At 33.2% G+C, this 23,051-nt stretch overlaps 1 protein-coding gene across 1 annotated transcript in view; it reads right to left on the reverse strand.

Moving 5' to 3' along the window:
- The window catches only part of LOC128893656 (brain tumor protein-like), a 136,464-nt gene that overhangs the window by 101,777 nt on the left and 11,636 nt on the right, over window positions 1-23,051 (reverse strand). The window lies entirely within an intron of this gene.

The raw sequence follows: 23,051 nt of genomic DNA on the forward strand, positions 1-23,051 counted from the left end.
GAAACTTCAAAATCACATATACTTTCCAATACATTTTTCAAACACACCTCTCATAAATTAATGCCTATTCAATTTTATTATACTATATAATATAGGAAATATATCATAGAATTAATATTATTAAGATTATTATTATAGGAAATTTAAATGTGCAAGAAACTTGCAAATGCACACAGTATGGAATAATGTAAAAAATATATTGAAAGTATAAAGTTCGTATTACAATATTTGCAAAGTAAAATAATCTTCTATTTAGGTTTAATTTTTTTAGGTACGTTTACAAAGATTTTATTTTGCACAATACCAGAAGCTACCAAAAGTGTAATGCACAGGGCAAAGAAATGTATCCTATCGTATAAAACTATGGAAGGTTACCTTGTATCAAGCTGACCTTCATTTCTCAGAAAATAGTACAAAGACGAAAGATTTATATACATGGATACATTGCATATACAAAACAGTATCACTTTTTCCTCTATCCTTTTCTTGTCATATATACCATTTACGAGAAAAACGCTGGCTATTATTATTATTATCTATTCTTTGTGTGGATTAATTTATACAGGCGCATACTTATTTTTGTTTCATCATTTACTATCAGATTTTCAATCAGCACTCTTTTTCATTCAGCTAAATTTACATACTTTAATAGATATACTTATTCTAATGACCATCAGGTTGAGACTTGGGGTGTGTATATGGATTCATTGGAATGGTGGTCAGATTGAGATAAAAGGTTAATAAACTAACACAGCAATAAGTAAAATTTGCTACCTACATACTAAAATTCGTTTATATATATATATAGATACATTCTAATCTACTTGTTGTACATGGAAATGCGTGTATGTGAACGGATAGAAACTAGGTGTAGAAAGTGTAATAATAGTGATCAACTCGATCAACCATAAAACGGTCACAATCTTGACAAGGAGTCCTTGAACGGAAACAATCGACCTGGCGGTGTTCGATGGATTACTATTACTTAACAATACGTTTAAGTGCTTGTAATGTCATGTTAATCTCGAACTCATACATTTTAATAAGTTTCTTTAACGACCGTGATTACGTAATTATCATACATATCTGTTAGCCTTTTAGAATGTCAATGCTAACCTATGTTTATTCATAGAATTATGTTTTCTACTTTCTACGCATGTTACATGCGCTCCTATTTCTTCTTTTACTTGTTTCAGTTTTTAATTAGAACTGACGTAAAAACGCATGGAAAACCACTTTTTCGGAAATCACTCGTAAAATATTGCTCCTTCGAAAATTACACAAGAGAACTGTTCTCTGGAAAATTCAATTGTCTACAAAAAATATTCTATGCAAATTTTTCATAAAATCGATCTTTTCGCAGATATTTAGCGACTTGGGTTTTCTTAATATACCCGAAATTTTTAAAAATTTGTCTTTTGCAAATAAGTCATGAAATTTCAATTTTGAATTTAAAATATAATTACTAGTCGATATGTTGAATTATTTAAGAAAATAAATTATCCAATCATTTTGTTTTTCATCTTGCAATTTTATATTTATTCATAATCCAAAAAGTTGTCGTCACGCATTTCCAAATAGAAAACTGTGTTTATCGATGAACCAAGTCTGTAACTGAGACACAAATTTTTGTTTTATCATCTACTATCAGTGTTTCGATCACCACTTACATAACAAATGCTCTAAAATGACAAACATTAATAAATATACATATTTAACAATAGTATACATATTCATCGATTTATTTTCCCATACAATACTATAATACTCTCATAATAACAGATTAATATTTAGAGAACTATTTGCATTCAATTACCTTTACTATAGATTTCGCCACAATTTGGAATAGTGAAAGTTTAATCACCGAACTTCCCAAAAGTACGTATTCGAGGAGTAATTACATTCGAAACGATACTAGGAAATGAAATTTCAAGTTGGTCTTACGTAAATACAATACGATCGCTAAATTTCCACGAGAGACACGAAGTGACTTTAAATTTAGCAAAGTAGGAAAGAAAAGGAAGAAATAATATTATTAACTTAATATAATTGAATATTTTTGAAGTTCCCAGAACACTTTCACTTTTACATCACCTTCCCAGCATACGTTTAGTATATACGAGGCCATACAGAGACCATAAGAGACTTTTATCAAAATTGTACGCTTTAAATTGTGTCGAATTATTTTGTTAACAACCGTTGTTAAATGTTATGGGTACGATTTGCATCTAATTTGCAACGTGGGGTACCAGGAAACGCGTTGCTAGGAACGCTAAGAGCGTTACAAAGTGAAACGAGATTTCAGAACACAGGTATATCCTTGATTGGTGTTGGTGGGGCACATAACAAACGGGTTTTCCTTTCGCGCTCGGCGAGAGTAAGAGTAATCCTACAACTTTCATTTGCACTCGTTCAGCCTCGTGATGTCATAAATATAACTCAGTATCGTAATCCAAATCTGCGCGCATGCAGCGAAAGGTTTTCGATCAGGAAAAGAGGTTAACGCCGCGGGATACAAAATAAATTAACGATCGTTCACGTCCTCCAAAATAGACAACTCGAGTCTCAACCTGATGGCCATTCGAATAAGTACGTTCGTGTTTTCGTTCGCAGATATTTAATTGTTCCTATAGTGTCCTTAAGGAGGGAGTCTGGTCCAGCTAATGTATTTTCCTAATGCATATAATTTCTAGATATAATTAATTTTTGTTATTGAAACTTTTCTTTTTACATATAAAGGGACGTTCAAAGAAGAAAATTTACAGTGTAAACTGTAACAGTGACAGTGTAGATTTAATTTGAATGTATACATATATAGATATAGTAGTCGCAAGGAAAGGATTCGGTCAAAACGGTGGGATACGTGGAGTCCTGGGAAAATATCTGATAGATAAAATCAGACAACTTTTTTCTTTAGTAGGTACGTAAAATGCGAATGAACCTCAACTTGCAAAAAAAAAATTGTTAATTGCAAAAATAGCGGCAAAACACATGAAAATGAACGATACATGTCGCCCGTTATTTTGCAATAACTTTATGCTATAATAATAATAATTCATTAATAGTCGAGGTTCATTACCATATAAACTTAATTACCACCAATTTAAGAGGTGAATCAAGTAAATTTACACTGTCAAATTTTCTCCTTTTAACGTCCCTGCATATGTAAACAAAGTTTCAATAACAAAAATTAATTATATCTGGAAATAATATGTGTTAGAAAAATACTAATAATTAGAAACGTGCAGGTTCTAAAGATTAATAATTAAAAAGTGTTGTTTTATCGTACTCGTCATACTTTTTATATTGCACTCGATTGTTTTCATTTGCAGATATTAAATTGTTCCTAGAATGTCCTTAAATTGGAAACATACAGGTTATGATGATTGTTAATGAAAAATATTGGTTTATTACTTCGAATTCTATAATATTTTCGAATTGAAACGTGGAATAGTAATTTCTGTCAATTTTTTCTGTGAATCATGAAAATGGGGAGGTTTTGGATAATAAATTCAAAATTTAATTGGAATATTTCCTTTTGAATATTTGTCCTGTTTGAACTGACAGAGAAATCCAATATATCAGCATTGTTACATCGTGTACAATTGTTAAAAAGCAAATGAAGCATTGTAATTAACATCTACATGGAAATTAATTCTGTGCCTGTATACTCAATTATTTATAAGTCTAGTTTATACAGATATATTTACTCGCCATTTTGGAATGTTAAAGTACAATTTTACAATGTAAAGGTTTGCGTAACATAACACAAGTCTCACCCTGATGGTCAATGGAAGATATCTGTACGAACCTTAGTAGACATCAAAATTAATTTATTGTTATTGTTTTATAATTACTGTAATTATCAAGATATATTTACTTGTCAGTTTGGTATATCGAAATAATATATCTATTGCAATGAATTTATATACACAACCCAAGTGTCAACCTGATGGTCATTAGAATGTATCTATATATGTATATACATATAGGAGGTTTAGTAGTAGTCAAATATTGTTTTTATCATCTTTCATTTGATAATTGAGAAGTGTTTACTTACCATGTTGATGCAAATCTCAACATGATGGTCATTACAATATATTGATATATGCGATGTTCAGTACCTATGAAACTTTATTTATTATTATTATCCTCTTACAATTATAACTATCAAATACACTTGTAATCTGTTAGAAAAACAACAGTAAGCAATATTTGTTGACTGCTAATTTAAGTAAATATTGCCTCTTTTTTCAAAATATTTACAACTTTTATAAACCAAGAATTGTCACGTCCACCACAAAATTAGTCAAACTGTCCTAAATAATATTGAAAGTTAGAAGGCTGTATATTAATTCTTCAGATAAACATGAATTATGCTACAAGAAATAACAACCTTTATGTTTTTGAGCTCCATAAATACCCATATTGAAAAGGTGGTTAAAATTTCTTTGTGAAACCAGTAAACTGTGATTTTAGTCGAAAGTTTCGAGTATATCTAGAAGTCTGGAAGCAACCGGTGGTTGTGAAGGAGGTCACGAGCTAACACCCTCTTCCTTTTAACCCTTTGAGCATGATGAAATTTATGTTGTAAAGCCATTGTGAAATGTCCGCCGCTCTATTAAACGAGCCTGGAATTTCCATCGGTTTCCATAAACGAAAGAGGTATTGATTTTATTTATTAAAATGTTCTTTTTACACCTATAGATTCCGGAACCGATTAATCAATTTCGAAGATAAGCGAACGGAATATGTAACGGCAATTTGAATTGTTAAATGAATTATTCGATAGATAACAAGTATATTAAATCTGCTAAAATATGGAAACATGCTGTAAAGTGTTTCGATTTTGTTCTATATTTCTTTTTTTTATTGTCGTTAACATGTTCTTTGAACTGTTTCTCTTAAATAGTTACTTCGTGAGGTTTATATTTTTGTTATTGCTAATGCAGTAATATTGTTAACTGCGTTATATAAAATTAAAGAAAAGGAACCAGTACATGGTCGGAAGAACAATCAATTATTGACTGATATTGAACAAAGTTTAACAGTTACTATAAATCTACCATGTATTAACACGAAATATCATAGAATACTAGTGTATACAAAACATATACTAAAATCAACAGAATATACAAACTAAAATAATAGTAATAAATAAATAAGTAAATAAATAAATAAATAAGTAGGAGTACGTGAGAACTTTTCAAATACTTTATTCATAGAACTACACTAAAATCTCTGTCAATATTTATTGAATCATTATTTAAAAAAACAATGTGTTCACGTTTTAAACAATTTCTATCCAATTCGAAAGCTCACGTATTTCTGTTTACTCGGTAAACAAAATTAATATTGCATTAGACTTAGAACTACACTAAAATCTCTGTCAATATTTATTGCATCATTATTTAAAAAAAAAAAAAATGTGCTCACGTTCTAAACAATTTTTATCCAATTCGAAAGCTCACGTATTTCTGTTTACGCAATAAAAAAAATTAATATTGCACTAGACCTGAATAAATTCAATATTGCGTAATTATTTCAAAAAAATCTATTCAAGTTTGAAAATTTGTACGTAATTTAAAAGCTTTCATACTTTTTGTTTATTCGATCTTTTCAGTCAACGATCTTCGCATTTCTCCGTTTGTGGAAACTATTCAAGCACCGACAGGGATGCGTCGACTTGGAGAAATCACACGCAGTTAGAATCAAGGATACATCAGCACCGTATCTGGGCCAAGTAAAACTAGTTATGGAAAAACCTTGCCCAGACGTCACTGCTTTTCTTTGGGAAGATGACCAAACTGGTTTCGACCTTGCCAGGATCTATCCTTGGTGCAGATTCGCCTTCTAACGTTCAATCCAGATTGCATTCTTCTTACTAAACTAGTCTAAAGGTGAGGTATGGGTTAGATGCCTAGCTAGCCCCCCCCCCCAACTTAAATAAAATTTAAGGAAAGAATTGCATAATAATGCACTATTTATGCGCTCTTCAAATCCGTAAGACAACAATTTTGCGCTCGCTCCGTTCAATGGAAACAAATTTATTTAAAGGGTTAGGTCTGGAAAATCAAAACGGACACTTCCTTGTGTGTGTTTTTTTTAAGATATTAAATAATAATTTTTATTAATGAATTTGTTTTAAAAGAAATTATACATCGTGTACAGTTGAATAATGAAATTTTAGTAATATTAGCAAGTTACGAGACAAAACTTGCATTACAAAAAATTTCAACATCTTCATCAAGAAAATTTTAAAAAAGTTCAGGTATATCTTTGAATTCTGAAAGGTGGTATACCAATCGTCAGTAGTTTTCTCTAAGTAGTCATACGTTAATGAAATGAATCACTTGAACAAAAAAAATAAAAATATATACATGTCGAATTGAGCAACCTCCTCCTTTTCGAAGTCGGTTAAAAAGGACGAAAGTATATTTATCCTCCACGATTATCTACAAATATTTCCTCTAAGACTTTATATAATATAATATTGTATTTTAATATTGTAAATTATAATTATATTACTATTATTATTATATTATCTAATATATATTATACTATAATGTAATATCATATTTTATTATATAAGGCTTTCATATTAAATTATTTTTAAAAGTACAATCGTGCTAGAAAATAATAATTTAAATCTGCTTTCGAGAGTCACGCAAGTCTCAACCCGATGTACATACAAGCCATTCCAATGTATCTACATATACAAACCTATGAAATTTTGCTTAATATTATTATCCTCTTACAATTATAAACGATCAAGCGCACTTGTAATTTGTTAGACATACAGCAACAAGCAAAATTTGTTGACCACTAAATTTCGTATATAGGAATTCGTATATAGTATTTAATGACCATCAGGTTGAGACTTACGTTGTGTTTATAAATACAGAGATCATATTTCCATCATCGTCGAAAATGACGAGTAAATATAGAAAATAATAATTTCATTCTGCTTTCGAAAGTCACGCAAGTCTCAACCTGATGTACATTACAATAAATCAATATACATACAAGCCATTCCAATCAACATACAAGGTGTCCCAAAAGTCGGGGAGGAGCCGGAAATGGGGGGTAGCTGAGACGATTCTGAACAACAATTTCCTTTGCAAAAATGTCGGATGGGGCTTCGTTAAGGAGATATTAAGCGAAAACCCCGACCAATCAGAGCGCGTGTAGACCGTTGGAGCGGCCGCGGTAGCGTAGGCGGCCGCGCTCTGATTGGTCGGGGTTTTCTGTTAATATCTCTTTTACGAAGCCTTGGACAACATTTTCGCTAAGGAAAAAGTTGTTTCAAATCACCTCCACCCTGTATATACAGTGTATCCCAAAAATGTTGTAACACTTTGAAAGGAGTGGTTCGGGAGGTAATTTGAAACCACTTTTTCCTTAGCGAAAATGTTGTCCGAGGCTTCGTTGCGGAGATATTAACAGAAAACACTGACCAATCAGAGCGCGCGGATTCCGGTGGAGCGCCCGCAGTAGCGTATCAGCGCTACCGCCTAGCACGTAGCCTTCGCTACCGCGGCCGCTCGAACGGTCTACGCGCGCTCTGATTGGTCGGGGTTTTCGCTTAATATCTCCTTAACGAAGCCCCATCCGACATTTTTGCAAAGGAAATTGTTGTTCAGAATCGTCTCAGGTACCCCCCATTTCCGGCTCCTCCCCGACTTTTGGGACACCCTGTATACAAATTTCAACACCGATGAAATTTTGCTTAATATTATTATCCTCTTAGAATTGTAATGATCAAGTGCACTTGTAATTTGTTAGAAATACAGCAATGAGCAATAAACCATAAATGACGAGTAAATATAGAAAATAATAATTTCATTCTGCTTTCGAAAGTCACGCAAGTCTCAACCTGATGTACATTACAATAAATCGATGTACATACAAGCCATTCCAATGTATCTACATATAGAAACCTATGAAATTTTGCTTAATATTATTATCCTCTTAATAATTTAATTCTGCTTTCGAGAGTGACGCGAACACGACGTTTAAGAAATCTTTCTCCATAAATACATCTTTGTTCGCTGCACTCCCGTTTTCTCTTCTCTTCGCGTTAGATCGTGTTAATCGAAAATATTACACTGACTAGCCAGAAAAGATGTCGCAAGAAAAGAGGATGATCGTCGCAAAGGGACCGTGCGACAAAGAGAAAAGCAATTTCCTGTGAGTTCGATCCGCGACTTTCCTCGCAGAATAAAAAGGAAGCGGGCTGGCAGGGACTTCGAAACTAAAGTATTGTATTACGTTCGATTCTGACCGTGCAAACCTCTCCATCACATGTAGCCATTTCCTGCGGTTGCGGTTAAGCCGGACCTATTGCTCCAAACGCGTTCTCGCTTCCTTTTCGCAGGAAAGACTTTGAAAAATTCCGACGGCACCTCCGGTTTCGCTGGGCTTCTCACTAGCATCGTCTTTCATTTATTAACTTGTACTTGGAAGGACCAACGCATTCGGAATTCGCCGTTTCCGGTTCCCAGTGTCACAATAACATGATTTAAGGGAGGATACTTAAATATGTATAAAGCTGAAAATAAGGCTTCATTTACGACATTTGTTACGAATTTATTACGTAAAAGGTTCGATGAAATTATTCGAAATTTTGTACGCCTTTGTATACGTTATTAATATTACAAAAAAAGTATGTTTGTATAGAGATTCATTGGTGTCTTTAAAATTTGAAGAACAGATATTCGAAGGAGAGTTATTAAAATTACAGAAAAAAATGTTTGTATAAAGATTCATTGGTGTCTTTAAAATTTGAAGAATAGTGATAAAAGTGTTAAATAGTTTTATTAATTATTAACCCTTTAGACTCAAGGCCTTTTTTCCTGATATCTACCAGTAACTCGAGATGTTTCTTAGCATTCTATTGCCATGAATTCTAAGCTATCTAGATTTGAGAATAAGTTCACCTTTACCTACAAATTAAACCTAAAGAAACATTAGGTATTGTAGATTTGCATCGTGAAACCTAATGGTGACTGAGACTCACCTCTGGAGTGCAAAGGGTTAACAATTTCTTCCTCGATACCCTCATACCTGTGTCGTACTTGTTAGAGACAATTGCGTATAAGGAGTCATTTAAAAAATAGATCACCTGAATAATTAGGTTATTTTTAATAGCACAAAAAAAAGGATCGAGAGAGAATTGATTTCGAGAAGCACAAATCACCTTACCAATGACTTTTTTATCATTGAAGTGTAGAGGTGCTGTAAACGTCAGACAGTGTCGACAAACAGGCTACAAACAAAATGTAGGATATCCAGCGCAACATTCGTTTCACTATAAAAGCGTATATAAAAGAACTCGTTGGATATTAAATTTGCAAATTTTATTGTCCTGCACAGATTTTCGCCAGAACAAATGATACTCGAGATATTCAAATACGAGTAGGAGTATATAAACGTTACCACCACAGAACGCAGGTTTAATGTAACCAACATAGCGAAAAACACCGCAAAGGTAATGCAATCGTTGTATAAAGTGCAATAGATGTATCGTAGACGGCGTACAAACACTGTGCCAAGTGTGGTGCAGGTGTAGGATAGTTGGTGCACGTGCATCCAGGATGATGTCATTTCTGGTGTTTACTCTTCCACTGATATTTCCACGTTTGGTCTTCTTTAACGACACGTACGTGGATTGGCATGTTGTAACTTATTCCCCTATCATAGAGACTTTTATAGTATTATTCATTTACCGCGGAAACAAAGTTAAAGATATTGCTCACGTTTCTGCTTAATTAGACTCTTAACGCATTAACCTCGAATTCAAGGTGATAGGGAGCAGGAAGGGATTGCAGGAAGGCTTTTAGACAGTCACAGGGTATCGTCAAGAATAGCAAACTTATTTTTTATGTGATAAAGTTCTTTCTTTATATTTTACGATTCGAATTGCACGATTCAAGATTTTACAGTTTACGTTTCACCATGTTACGCTTCATTTTTTATACTTCATGTTTCACGTTTCAGGATTTTACGTTTTACAATTCACGTTTCACAATTCACGATTTACGATTCACGTTTCACGTTTCACGTTTCACGATTCACGTTTTACATTTCATGTTTTACGATTCATGTTTCACGATTCACGTTTACATTTCACGTTTCGCAATTCACGATTTACGATTCACAATTCACGATTTACGATTCACGATTCACGTTTCACGTTTCACGATTCACGTTTACATTTCACGTTTACACTTCATGTTTCACGATTCACGATTCCCGTTTACATTTCACGTTTCACAATTCACGATTTACGATTCACAATTCACGATTTACGATTCACAATTCACGATTTACGATTCACAATTCACGTTTCACGTTTCACGATTCACGTTTACATTTCACGTTCACACTTCATGTTTCACGATTCACGATTTACGTTTTACATTTTACATTTCACAATTCACGAGGCACAATTCAGGATTTACGATTCACGATTCACGTTTCACGATTCACGAGTTACAATTCAGAATTCACGATTCACGTTTCACAATTCACGAGTCACAATTCACGATTTACGATTCACGTTTCACGTTTCACGATTCACGTTTTACATTTCACGTTTTACGATTCATGTTTCACGATTCACGTTTACATTTCACGTTTCACAATTCACGATTAACGACTCACGTTTTACATTTCACGTTTCACAATTCACGTTTCAGGTTTCACGATTCACGTTTTGCATTTCACGTTTCATGATTCACGTTTACACTTCACGTTTTACGTTTCAAGTTTACAATTCACGTTTACACTTCACGTTTTACATGTCACGTTTCAGGTTTCACGATTCACGTTTCACGGTTCACGTTTTACCCTTCACGTTTCATATTTCACACTCAAACAGAGCTAATAGTCTCACACTCGTATCATTTAAATTATCGAATGTAATTCATACACTACGTGCAGAATGCAATTGTATACTGTAATTGTTGCTGACTTATTAAAATCAAAATTAAACATCTTTCCCCATTTCTAGAAAAATCAGGTTCTTCGATACCATCCTGAAACTGCGTGACGATGAAATACTGTTGCTTGTCTGCTCTTTTTTTATGGGCAACAATGAATCTACGCCCATGACGAAGATCCACAGTGATTTGCGACAAATCCAGCCAGATTTCTGTGCGGTTGCATTCGAATGCACTTGATTTATTCTGCTTGCAAGTTAGCATGGACCGCTGGCTGAAATGTCGTCCACGCCTCTTGAGATTCCGACCTAAACAATCGACCATCCCCGTCGAGGGTGGCATGGTATGGCCCCAGGATACGGACCTGAGGATTTTCGCTCAAGCGTTTGCTTCCGGACACTTTGATTCTCGGTAGCTTTAGAGGATCCGGTGTAAATTACAGTCAAAGAACACCGCGGAAACACTGTGAGCATTGATATAACAAACGTTAAGCATTATCCAGATAAAAAATGTAGTAAAGATGCTTTATCTTCGTTAGTATTCGATAACTGTCGCATACAAATATTTATTCGACAAATAATGGTAACCTACGTACTCTTTACACGTGAACGGCTTCTCACGCTGAAACATTCTTGGCATTTGGAAAAGGAATGTGGTGATTTCAAGCACAAAATGAATGTTATTCTACACAGTGACTTGTTCACGTTTCAGACGTGAAAGAAAGTTATGTGATTTAGCCAACGAGAAAAATACGAAACCATTAAATATATCGAATCAAATTGTCGATTTTGTTAGTTTCTATTTGAATAAATTGAAATTTAATATAAAAAAAACAGTGATTGTTCTATTATGAGTATTATAAGCATTCTTAACATTTGAAAAAGGAATGTGGCGATTTCAATCACAAAATGAATGTAATTCTACACAGTGACTTGTTTTGACAAATTTCTGTGATTTAGCCAGCGAGAAAAAGACGAAACCATTAAATACATCGAGGGAAATTGTCAATCTTGTTACCCTAGTAGCACAAAAATATTGGTTAAATATTTTTTTCAGATATTAAAGAAATATTTTTTTAGCCACACTGTTTAAGATGAATATAAATATTTGTTTGAATATTACATACATATAAAAAAAATAAAATAAAAATATTAAACGAAGATGAATTAAATGTGCTTAGAATGTACATGAAATATTTAAAATACATTCAGAGAATATAGAAACAAAATGTAAGGAATGTGAGTTTAATATTAGCCCGAGTCGCACAATACATACATATAAAAAAAGTATAACAAAAATATTAAACGAAGATGAATTAAATGTGCTTAGAATGTACATGAAATATTTAAAATACATTCAGGGAATATAGAAACGAGATGTAAGAGACGTGAGTTCGATATTCCATACATACTTGGAAATATAAACTAAAATATTCATGCAATATAAAAGAAACGTTTAAAAGATATTTGGATAATGTGAAAAGTATAAAAAAGTTGTACAAGAAACGAAGAACAAAGAAGAAAATTACGAAAAATACGAAACCATTAAATGTGTCGAGGGAATTGTCAATTTTGTTAGTTTCTTTTCGAATAAGTTGAAATTTAATATAAAAAGGTTGTACAATAAACGAAGAACAAAGAAGAAAATGAAACCAACCGAAGACTATCCAACAACAACTTCACGACTTCAAATTTTGTTAGTTTCCATTTGAAATTTGAAATTTAATATAAAGAAAAGTGATTGTTCTATCGTAAGTACTAAATCAATCAAAGTGAAACGAAACTATAAGAGAACGTTTCGCACGTACGTTTCTCATTGCAAATGATGAAAACGAGTCTGACCAACGGCTCTCCGCGTTCGCGAAACAGTAAAACGCACGGAGAGTATGGTTGCGTAATGCCAGCCTTATTACTCGCCGGAGGAGAAAGTTGGCCTCACGACGACGCCGACGCCGACGTCTGCAACTCTTTCCTGCGCGCACGTGTGCACGCGTACACGTACGTACACGCTTTCAAACGTTACACGCGTTATGTTAGTCAGATGGTGCAGATCACCGAGCAATTCTCCGAGCGTTACGTCATACGTGGATTTCCATAATTATGGAAATTTTGTTGTCCGGTAGAATTTCAGAAATTTCTTTGGAAATAGGATAATTGTGGATCTATGCTGCGAATCAATCAAATTTTTTAGTGAAAGTGACGAGATTGGAACATTTCTATAGGGTGTACCATATAACTCTTACATTTTTAAATATCTCGCGTGTTTGTTGCGATAGGAAAAAAAGGCCGGGGGAAACATTGTTCGGTTTGATCTAAATTAACATTTTATATCATGTCTGAATTAGATCTGGATTAGCTCTGGATTAGATTTTCTATTAAATTAGAATGTGAAGCTTTATATATCATGTCAGGTTTGGATCAGGTCTGAGTTAAGTTTGGACAAGGAGCTGCATTAATATAATACATTAGGTCACGGTACAAATTTTATATCAGGTCTGGATTAGATCTATTAGGTGGACTGGAAAGTAATGTCGTTTATTTTAGATTAAATTCAAACAAATTTTTAATAAGTTACTTTTTTTAATTAATTATGTAATCGCCCTCGTTATCAACAGCCTTTTGCCATTTAGTGTAAAAATTTTGAATGCCAGATCGATAAAAATCAATGAGCTAGTATGTGATAAACAAGTATTTCAAATTGAAAAAACGACATTACTTTTCAGTCCACTTAATAGAATAGAACTGGATTAGATTTTCTATTAGATTACTGTATCAGGTTTTTATTTTATGTGGGATAGGTTTGAATATGGATCTCCATTAAAATATTTGAGATAGGAAAAAAAGGCCGGGGGAAACATTGTTCGGTTTGAAGAGGAGCATAGTGTGACAGGCAATCAAATTATCTCGAGGTCATATTTTCTGAAATTTCAAAGTCATTGATAGTTTTTTAAATAGGACGGGGTATTTCCATTATTGCAGTATTGTAGCTTTTAAAAATACGAATTCAAACGTGTAAGCATGTTGACCTTCAAATGACTTTGTGAGGAGTTATTCTTATAGAAACAATGAGATTTTTACCTATAATATCTCCGTTACTTTTAATGATATGAAAAAATCGTTCGAATACAATCTCTATAGTTTCAGTAGGACAATATTATGATTTGCGTGAAAAATATTTCAAGGTCATATTTTCCGAAGTTTCAAGGTCATCAATATTTTTTTTAACGGAATGGGGTATTATTAATATCGTAGTCTTATAGCTTTTAAAAATACGAATTCAAACGTGTAAGTATGTTGACCTTCAAATGACTTTGTGAGGAGTTATTCTTATAGAAACAATGAGATTTTTACTAATAATATCTCCGTTACTTTTAATGATATGAAAAAATCGTTCGAATACAATCTCTATAGTTTCAGTAGGACAATATTATGATTTGCGCGAAAAATATTTCAAGGTCATATTTTCCGAAATTTCAAGGTAATAAATGTTTGTTTAAATAGGAAGGGGTATTATTCATTATTGTAATCTTGTAACTGAGAAAAAGAAAATATACAAACATATATAATATTTCAAGGAATATATGTTTTCATTGTCGTTGATGGAATGTTTATATAATTGACGGTTGGTAGCAGTTGAAATGATAGGAGTTTAGCAAAAGTTCATTAGATCGGATATTAACGAAAATATCATTCCAAACAAAAATCGAGTTCTATTGTATCGTAATTCGTATATTCCGCAAATCAGAGGAGAATACGTCACGGCGTATAGAAGTATTCCGTCTCCCGTGGCTGGATACATTAGTGATTCACCATATTTCCATTAACCATGCATACGTACAGCACGAACTTGTAAACACACGTGGTCCGAAATAGGGTTTACATATTAATAGCACGGCTCGAGATGCATCTGGACGAAAGTGGCCTAACTCTAACTGTAAGAAGAGGCAACTCGGGCCGAATTGGAAACCGTACGTAACCAGAACGTTTCCTGGCTCTACGTACTCTTCGACGCTTGTGCTCTAAGTACCGAGTGGCCTTGAGTAGTTTAATAGCCTGCAGGAAGCACAACAAGTGCTTCAAAGGACGTCTGAAACTCTTAGCTGTGCGCATTGTCTTTCCTTCAAACGAAGTTTAATTGCGTTACAAAACATTATACGTTCAGCCGTATTGTAGTATCGTCGCGCGTTAACTGTTAAATTAATTCCGTAACTTTAGATTACCAACCTCCAAAGTTCTCAATCTGGTAGACATTATAATCAATCAATGTATATATAATCAAATTTCGTCTATTGTCATTATTCTAGCAGATTAAAAGAGGACCACTTTAGTCCTCTTTTAAATAGAAACATTTACTCACCATGTTGATAAAAGTCTCAACCTGGTGGATATTGGAATGTATCAATACATATACAAATTTCGTCTATTATCATTATTCTAGCAGATTACAAGTGTACTGAAGTGTAGTTTAAATAAAAACATTTACTCGTCATGTTGATAAGTCTCAACCTGCTGGACATTGCAATGTATCAATGTATATACAATCAAATTTCGTCTATTACCATTATTCTAGCAGATTAAAAGACTGCTAAAGTGTAGTTTAAATAAAAATATTTACTCGTCATGTTGATAAGTCTCAACCTGCTGGACATTGCAATGTATCAATGTATATACAATCAAATTTTGTCTAGTATCATTATTCTAGCAGATTAAAAGACTGCTAAAGTGTAGTTTACATGGAAATATTTACTCGTCATGTTGATGCAAATCTCAACCTGATGGATATTACAATAATCTATGTACCTGTATACGAGGTTTACTAGTAAGAAAATCTCAAGCTAATAGACATTCAGTCTGTTACCATGTTTCATTTTAATAATTGAGAAGTGTATATTCGCCATTTTGGTGCAAGTCTCAATATGATGGACATTACAGTATATCTATGTATGCAAAGTTTCATACTAATCAAATGTCTTCTATTATCTTTCATTTGATAAAATTGAGAAGTACTTACCATTTTGGTCCAAGTGTCAACCTGATGAACGTTAGAATGTACCTACATATACGAAGTTCGGTACCCACGTAATTTTGCTTATTATTACTACTCTAACAGTTTACAAGTGTACTTGATAATTATAATTCAAAGAGGATAATAATGATGAGCAATGTGTCGTGAGTACTGAACTTCCTATATGTAGATATACTGGAATGACCATCAGGTTGAGACTTGTATGTACATTTATTGTAACGTCCATCAAGTTGAGACTTGCATTAAAATGTTGAGTAAATATTTCTATTTAAATTACAATTTAGTAATCTTTTAATCTCCTGGAATAATGATAATAAACGAAATTTGATTGTATATAGTATAGATTGATACACTGTAATGTCCATCAGGTTGAGATTTGCATTAACATGGCGAATAAATATTTACTTAAATTAGCAGTCAACAAATATTGCTTACTGTTGTTTTTCTAACAGATTACAAGTGTATTTGATAGTTATAATTGTAAGAGGATAATAATAATAAATAAAGTTTCATAGGTACTGAACATCGCATATATCAATATATTGTAATATCCATCATGTTGAGATTTGCATCAACATGGCGAGTAAATATTTACTTAAATTAGTAGTCAACGAATATTGCTTATTGTCGTTTTTCTAACAGATTACAAGTGTATTTGATAATTATAAATGTAACAGGATGATAATAATAAACAGAATTTCATAGGTACTCAACTTCGTATATATAGATATATTGTAATGTTCATCAGGTTGAGATTTCCATCCACATGGAGAGTAAATACTTCGCAATTATCAAGTGAAAGATGATTACAGACAAAATTTGATTACTAGTAAACCTTGTATATACAGATACATTGTAATGTCCATCAGGTTGAGATTTGCATCAACATGGTAAGTAAACACTTCTCAATTATCAAATGAAAGATGATAAAAACAATATTTGACTACTACTAAACCTCGTATGTGTATATATATGGATACATTCTAATGACCATCAGGTTGACACTGGGGTTGTGTATATAAATTCATTGCAATAGATATATTATTTCGATATACCAAACTGACAAGTAAATATGTCTTGATAATTACAGTAATTATAAAACAATAACAATAAATTAATTTTGATGTCTACAAAGGTTCGTACAGATATCTTCCATTGACTATCAGGGTGAGACTTGTGTTATGTTACGCATACCTTTACATTGTAAAATTGTACTTTAACATTCCAAAATGGCGAGTAAATATATCTGTATAAACTAGACTTATAAATAATTGAGTATACAGGCACAGAATTAATTTCCATGTAGATGTTAATTACAATGCTTCATTTGCTTTTTAACAATTGTACACGATGTAACAATGCTGATATATTGGATTTCTCTGTCAGTTCAAACAGGACAAATATTCAAAAGGAAATATTCCAATTAAATTTTGAATTTATTATCCAAAACCTCCCCATTTTCATGATTCACAGAAAAAATTGACAGAAATTGCTATTCCACGTTTCAATTCAAAAATATTATAGAATTCGAAGTAATAAACCAATATTTTTCAGTAACAATCGTCATAGTCTGTATGTTTCCAATTTAAGGACATTCTAGGAACAATTTAATATTTGCGAATGAAAACAATCGAGTGCAATATAAAAAGTATGACGAGTACGATAAAACAACATTTTTTCATTAATTATCATTAGAAACTGTAAGTTTTTAATTTAACGACACTCTAGGAACAATTAAATATTTGCGAACGAAAGCAATCCAGTGCAAATTCCAAATTCTTAAAATTTCCAAAGAAAATAGCAAACGATGTAAAACGTTTCACATTAAAATTAAATAACAATCAACTGGTTCAATTAACGCGTGTTCTACGATTATCAAAGGCGATATAAATATTTGAGAATTGCTTAGACGTATCAGAAAACGACCTTGAACTTGCTTACCTTGACTGGGCCATGTGATGACGTTTGTTTTCTACCACGTGACAATGGTCTAAGGAATCGCTTCAATGAAAAAAAAGTCTGCGAACCTCACAACATCTACAAGAATCGATAGAGCGATCGAGAATGATCGAAACACTGATTGCACGCGAAAACAATAAACACACTAGAAAAATAATTAAGAAAACATGAAACTCTGAATTATTTATTGCAACGTTAACATTAGACGAGTCAGCTGACCTATTTAATCTCGAACTCAAGTTTGTTTTTTTCTCTTCGAAGCTCGTATGTTAACCGATCGCCATTTTTGGTCCTGACGGTTTTTATTTATATTTTTAATAAACACTTTTATAGGAGATTGCCGGAATCAGGTCGACGACGACGACGTTGGCGACGACGCCAGTCGACGAGGCGCGGATGCAGGGTTAGAGGACTCTGAGGAGGGTGAATGAGGTTATGGCACCGATGGGGAAAGGGGGTGGGGAGTCAAGTGAACCTGAGCGCAGGTTTGCGCGCTCGACAAGTACACTTGCCCATCGAATCAACTTGGATGCGATGCAGAGCAACAGTGGAGACGTGTTGCTCCTCCTATTCCGGAAACAAAAGTTGCATGCGTTACCGGAAAGAGCGAATGATGAGGTTGTCTGGGTTGGGACTTCTATTAGGATATTAGATTGGAATAAATAAATTTTGTATGGGGTCTAGATTAACTTTCGAGTAGATTTTCTGTTAGATAATTAGGTCAGGCTTTATATTTCATGTCAGGTCTGGATTAGATCGGGATTAGATCTGGATTAGATTTTCTATTGGATTAGTATGTGAAGGTTTATATTTCATGTCAGGTTTGCATCTGGTTTGGGTTAGGTCTGGATAAGGAGCTGCATTAATATGATATATTTGGTCATATTTCAAATTTTATATCAGGTTTGGATTAGATCTAGAATAGAACTGCATTAGATTTAGAATAGAACTGGATTAGATTTTCTATTAGATTATTGTATCAGATATTGATTTGATGTGGGATAGGTTTGGATATAGACCTTCATTAAAATATTAGATCAAAATTAATATTTTATATCATGTCTGAATTAGATCTGGATTAGCTTTGGATTAGATTTTCTAGTAGATTACTATGTCAAGCTTTATATTTCGTGTCAGGTTTGGATCTGGTCTGGGTTAGGTCTGGATAAGGAGTTGCATTAAAATATTAGATCAATTAATATTTTATATCATGTCTGAATTAGATCTGGGTTATCTCTGAATTAGATTTTCTATTTGATTACTATGTATGCCAAGTTTTATATTTCGTGTCAGGTTTGCATCTGGTTTGGGTTAGGTCTGGATAAGGAGGTACATTAATATAATAGATTAGGTCACAACACAAATTTTATATCAGGTATGGATTACATCTAGAATAGAACTGCATTAGATCTAGAATAGAACTGGATTAGATTTTCTATTAGATTATTGTATAAGGTTTTGATTTGATGTGAATATGTTTGGATAAGGACCACCATTAAAATATTAGATCTAAATTAAAATTTTATATCAAGTTTGAATTAGATCTGGATTAGATCTGGATTACATTTTCTATTGGATTAGTATGCGAAGGTTTATATTTCATGTCAGGTTTGTATCTGGTCTGAGTTAAGTTTGGAGAAGGAGCTGCATTAATATAATACATAAGCATAGATCACAATTCAAATTTAACATCAGGTCCGGATTAGATCTTCTATTAGATTACAGTATTAGGTTTTTATCGTGTGGTATAACAAAAACTATATAGTTCCATTTGAAAAACGAAACTTGACCATCATATCTCGTTAAATAACAAAGTTAATAAAAATTCCTTTTCGCTGAAACATGAGCCCCATTTTACCATGCAATTTCCATATTTGAAATTTTGCATTCGGCCGATAGTTTTGGAGTTAGAGTTTCGTATCATTTAAGTTGGGACACCCTGTACATACGTTGTAATGAACATCAGGTTTAAACCTTAAGTTGTATATATACATAAATTCATTGTAATGGAGATCAGATTGATTTCAAGATTCAAGCAACGAAAGAAAGTTGATATAATAAAATTCCTGTTTTTAAATGTGTTTGTATTATTTTAATACACATTGCACGTATAAGTAACTTTAAGTTTTCAATTTGGACAGCTCTACTTTGAAAATTAACTTCATATTAATTAAACGTTAACATTCGAACCACAAGAAAGAATTTGAATCTTATCGTTCCTACTTTCACTGAAATTAGGAAATTATACCGAGTTGTACTAAAAATTATAGCGAATTGGCGAAATAATTTTCGAAACCAGTCCAAGTCCAAAAACCTGAACTTGTAGTATACGACTTAACGTGGATTGGTTAAATTAACTCCTCGTTTCAATGCCTGTGCAGAGTGGTCTATTGCAGCCAATACAAGTCGTTAATTCAACACCGTTGTTCATTTTGCGCTACCTAACTATGCCATTTAATTACTGAGTGGCACTATATTGCAATCGAACCTAAATTGAATCAAGCTATGGCAACTATACACTTTGCAGCGTCCTCTAATAATAATCATTAAATTTCTAGTCACCCATAGTTCAACATTATGTTGCACGAGGTAATATTAAGACGCAAGCGAAATCATATTAAATGGAAAAATTTAACAAATAACTTTCAGCTCTATTGGCTGTATTATAACAGCCATTAAAAATTGTTTTTATACGAGCACCTTTCACTCGCTCTAGTAAACTGTGAAAATTCATAAAAATAACCAAAAGAATGTTCGATTATTAAACAAAATTTGAGTCACCGTCCTTATACTGATTGCTGAAAAATAATTCTGGAATATGGTAAACATCATTTTACGAGAATAGTTTTCAGTTTTCCACTGTTATACATCTTACGATGTGGAATTGTGCAAACCATGATGCAATGTTTGGCAGCGAGTGGTCCACGGATAAATTACATAATTTTAAGAATATTAACCTTTTGCACTCGAGTTTAATTTCTTTGGAACTCGAAGTGTCAATAAAATGATTACCGTTGAGGCAAAGGTGACCTGACTTTCAAATCTCAAATTAGAGATCTCATTGACGACGTCAATCTAAGCTTAGCATTCGTGACAATAGAATGCTAAGAAGGCATCTCGAGTTGCTGATGGATACCAGAAAAAAAGGCCTCGAGTGCAAAGGATTAATAAAATAATGATCAACAATTATTATTCTCATGTAGTTTAAGACCAGATTAAAATATATATAACGTTGACATATGGAATTTATGACGATAAACTGTATAAAAAAATTATTAAATATCTTGTCTATTTCCGCCTATTAAATTATCAATAAAAATCATTTTCACGTTATTAAAGATCAGATTAAAATATATATAACGTTGAGATAACGAGTTTGTTACGACAAACCGTATAAAAAAATTATTAAATACCCTGTATTTTTCCGCCCTATTAAATGATCACTAAAAATTACTTACACGTTATTACAGATCAGATTAAAATAAATGTAACCTAGACATATCGAATTTGCCAAGTATCCTCTATTTTTCCAAGCCAGCTAAAGGTATGTAACCCCTTAAGGATGATGATCCGGCGCATGGCGTTTAGGATCAATTCCAAACGGAGCATCGATAAGAAGAAAAGGGAAGATTGACGAGCATCCAGGGTGTTTTGTCGAGGGGCTAGAGGCGTTGGTGGGGATGCGGCGCTTAGAGAGAGTAGAGGCGCCACGGCGCCAGTGCGCGTGCGCGCGGTTTGGCGCGGGGCTGAACCTTTGTGGAGGGTGGTGGGCGAATATTGACGCGCTGCAGGCGTGCCAGGGGCTAGCAGGTGGAAGGAGCTCTCCCTAGGCCAAGGGCTCCTGGGCTGAAGGATCGGAGCTCAAGGAGGCTATAGTCTAACAGTCGGTGATGGTTCCACTTTTTTATTCGGAAGAAGACGCGACTCGGACTTAGTCCTAAGGCAGCCCACGAGGAATTTTACATATACTTTAATTTACTCATACTTTGAAATAAGAATGTTGATATGACACAACACGACTCAACTCAACTCAGAAAAAAACTCAGCTCACAATCAGACCTAAACCTGAGGCATCACACGAGGAATTTCAAGATTATTTTAATTTAACCATACTTTCGATAAGAATGTTGATATGACACAACTCAACTCAGAAAGAGACTCAACTCAGACTTAACTCTAAGGTATTACACGAGGAATTTTATAAGTACTTTAATTTAATCACACTTCGGATAAGAATGTTGGTACGACACAACTCAACTCACGATCAGATCTAATTCTAAGTCATTACACGAAGAATTTCACGAGTTCTTCAATTTAGTCATAGTTTGGATAAGAATGTTAATATGTCGCAATTCAACTCAGAAAGAGACTCGATTCAGATTTAACCCTAAGATATCATACGAGGAATTTCACGAGTACCTAAATTTAATTATACTTTGAAATAAGAATGTTGATATGACACAACTTAACTCAGAAAGAGACTCAACTCACAATCAGACGTAAACCTAATGCATCACACGACGAATTTCATGAGTACTTTGATTTAACCATACATTGGATAAAAATGTTGACGTGCCACAACTCAACTCAAATCTAACCTTAATGGCTCACACGAAGGATTTCATGAGTACTTTAATGTAATCATACTTTGAAATAAGAATGTTGATATGACACAACTCAACTCAACTTAGAAAAAGACTTAACTCACAATCGGACCTAACTCTAATGCATCACACGATGAATTTCATGAGTACTTTTTAATTTAATCATACTTTCGATAAGAATATTGATACGACACAACTAAACTCAGAAAAAGATTTAACTCATAATCACATCTAATCCTAAGACATCACACGAGGAATTTCATGAGTACTTTTTAATTTAATCATACTTTGAATAAGAATGTTGATATGATACAATTCGACTCAGAAAAAGACTCAACTCACAATCAGACCTAACCCTAATGACTCACACGAGGAATTTCACGAGTTCTTCAATTTAACCATACTTTGGATAACAATGTTAATATGTCGCAATTCAACTCAGAAAGAGACTCGATTCAGATTTAACCCTAAAATATCGTACGAGGAATTACACGAGTACTTAAATTTAATTATACTTTGA

Source organism: Hylaeus anthracinus, unplaced genomic scaffold (assembly GCF_026225885.1).
Source record: "Hylaeus anthracinus isolate JK02 unplaced genomic scaffold, UHH_iyHylAnth1.0_haploid 3, whole genome shotgun sequence".
NCBI classification, from domain to species: domain Eukaryota; kingdom Metazoa; phylum Arthropoda; class Insecta; order Hymenoptera; family Colletidae; genus Hylaeus; species Hylaeus anthracinus.